Raw genomic sequence first — 3,247 nt, 5'->3', positions numbered from 1 at the left:
CTATGAGATCATAACCTGAGACAAAACCAAGAATCAGACACTCAACCAGCTGAGCCACCCAGGCTCCCTGAAGCTTGAGACTGCAGCCTGGATGATTTTTTTTCTTGTCAAGTTCACTAGTGCACATGACTGGACTCAGGTTTCAAGTGTTTCCGTGTAGAATCCATCACATCTTAAAGTAAGTTGATATCGACTGCTTAACAAGAATATTACAGTTTTCCTTTAAGGAAAGTAATATCAGTGGTCCCTGTGTTAATTTCTTCTTTTTTAAGGGTAAAGGAAAGTAAGATTTTGGGATTTGATTTCTGACAAGACTCCACAACTTGTCACCCAGGTGAGCAAATTAAATGACCCCGCCTATGTTTTCTATCACTTTATTTATTTTGTTTCATAGATATCTGTGTTAGTCAGTCACTGTATAGTAATGATTCTAATTATCATGTATACTCTGAGTATAAATCTCATTACTTGGTCATCACAGTAAATCTAGGTACCTTTATGTTGATAAAGGTGTGCCAATTCAGACCCGTGCAGTTATGTTTGCATTGTTCTTAAATATTAATAGTCCTGTAGAAGACTCATTCTAAAATAGAATTGGAAGTGAACTTGAGCAGAAAAGTCAGTATCTACTACCTTTCCTCTGATTCCTGTTCAAGTTTATTAATGGATGATGGCATTGAATAGATGTTATGTTTGCACAACAACATTGTGTTCTTGTTGCCCCCCGTTGGCTATAGTAGGATGTATTGGATATGCTAGGATGTTAAACCAAAGCATCTTTGGGTTTGGGGAGTGTTTGTGGAGCTCGGTATCTGAGTAGACAGATGGGTCGCTAGCCAGTTACACTGATGCTCCCCATCTTGGCCTAAAGGACCATGTGCTGCACCGTCTTGAAGCTGGGCTGGGCCTATGACTCACCTGAATGACTTGGTTTGGGGAAAGCAACACTGTCCAGAACAGTGTTGGGGGCCTGGATGTCCCAACTTTTGCAGTTGGCTGCCCTGCTGGGGATCCTGTGTGGACAGATAACTGGGGGAAGGGAGGCCCTGGTGCCATTTCAGGGCCCCCACAGAGCTCAGCCCCTACTCAACTCCCATGTGTCTTAGTTTCAGTGGCTTTACCTGACATCTACACAAGGACTGTGAGTGTGTGCACGTGTTTGTGCGCAACAGGACATGACACTTTGCAGAGGCCATAATGACTACAGTATGCTCTCTGGTTGCTTATTGAACACTGAGTATTTTTATCTGAACCAATACAGGCCAATTTCACCATTTCATTTCAAAATGAGTGGTTTTGCTGAGAATATTGAGGGCTCCTGCTAGAATAACTTTTTTAAAATTTTCTTCTATTTTATTTCTTTTCAGTGTTCCAAAATTCATTGTTTTTGCACCACATCCAGTGCTCCATGCAATACATGCCCTCCCTAATACTCACCACCAGGCTCACCCAACCTCCCACTCCCTCCCCTCCAAAACCTTCAGTTTGTTTCTCAGAGTCCACAGTCTCTCATGGTTTGTCTCCCCCTCCAATTTCACCCAATTCACTTCTCCTTTCCTTCACCCAATGTCCTCCGTGTTATTCCTTATGCTCCACAAGTAAGTGAAACCATATGATAATTGACTATCTCTGCTTGACTTATTTCACTCAGCATAGTCTCCTCCAGTCCCATCAATGTTGATACAAAAGTTGGGTATTCATCCTTTCTGTTGGAGGCATATATTCTTTATCCATTTGTCCATATCTTCTTTATGGACCACATCTTCTTTATCTATTCATCTGTTGAAGGGCATCTTGGTTCTTTCCACAGTTTGGTGATTGTGGCCATTGCTGCTATGAATATTAGGGTAGAGATGGCCCTTCTTTTCACTACATCTATATCTTTGGGGTAAATACCCAGTAGTGCAGTTGCAGGGTCATAAGGTAGCTCTATTTTTAATTTCTTAAGGAATCTCCACACTGTTTTCCAAAGTGGCTGCACAAACTTGCGTTCCCACCAACAGTGTAAGAGGGTTCCCCTTTCTCCACAACCTCTCCAACACTTGTTTACTGTCTTGTTAATTTTCGCCATTCTAACTGCTGTAACGTGGTATTCCAATCTGGTTTTGACTTGAATCTCCCTGAAGGCTAGTGATAATGAACATTTTTTCATGTGCCTGTTAGCCATTTGTATGTCTTCTTTGGAGAATTATCTGTTCATGTCTTCTGCCCATTTTTTGATGTGATTATCTGTTTTGTGTGTGCTGAGTTTGAGGAGTTCTTTATAGATCTTGGATATCAGCCCATTGTCTGTAGTGTCATTTGCAAATATCTTCTCCCATTGCATGGGTTGCCTCTTTGTTTTGTTGACTGTTTCCTTTGCTGTGCAGAAGCTTTGATCTTGATGAAGTCCCAAAAGTTTATTTTCGCTTTTGTTTCCTTTGCCTTTGGAGACATGTCTTGATGTCGATGGTGGCTAATGGTGAAGAGGTTACTGCCTGTGTTCTCCTCTAGGATTCTGATGGATTCCTGCCTCACGTTGAGCAGGGATCTGTCAAAATCCTAGATTAACTTTTTAAAAAATAATTTATAGATAGCCAAAAACATGTTGGTTCTCATTATATTTCGTATAAATTAACTCTTTTTAAAAATATTTTATTTATTTGACAGCGATCACAAGTAGATAGAGAGGCAGGCAGAAAGAGAGATGGAGAAGCAAGCTCCCTGCTGAGCAGAGATCCCAATGTGGGGCTTGATCCCAGAACCCTGAGATCATGACCTGATCCAAAAGCAGAGGCTTAACCCACTGAGCCACCCAGGTGGCCCATAAATTAACTCTTTATGAGACTAAAGTATAAGATTAATGCTATGCCTATGATGAGCTCAGGAGTTTTGAATTTCGACAAGAAATACTTAGGTATTAAATTAGAAATAAAATACTAATTCAGTGTTTTTTTCAAAGTTTAGTATATCAAAATCACATGGCAGAGTGGTTGAAAATTCATCCTTCTAGCTTCTGATGAATAACATACATTTCTACAGAATGTCATTTAAACATGCTTCAAAGCTATTTCCTAATTACTTAGCAAGTGAATTAGTAAGGATAATTAAAATATGATATGAATAAATTATAAGAACTATCTGATTAGAATTCTCAGGGACTTGTTCAGTAAGAAATCTGGTTGCAACAAAATGCTGTTGGGACTTTCTATCTGTGTATTTGCAACCTCTGCACTTTTGCCCTCGATGTCTTATTTTTGTTGCATTA

The sequence above is a fragment of the Enhydra lutris genome, unplaced genomic scaffold (assembly GCF_002288905.1).
Source record: "Enhydra lutris kenyoni isolate GAN:26980312 unplaced genomic scaffold, ASM228890v2 scaffoldscaffold12, whole genome shotgun sequence".
NCBI classification, from domain to species: Eukaryota; Metazoa; Chordata; class Mammalia; order Carnivora; family Mustelidae; genus Enhydra; species Enhydra lutris.
The sequence above is the reverse complement of the archived record's forward strand: the minus strand, read 5'-3'. Positions refer to the sequence as shown.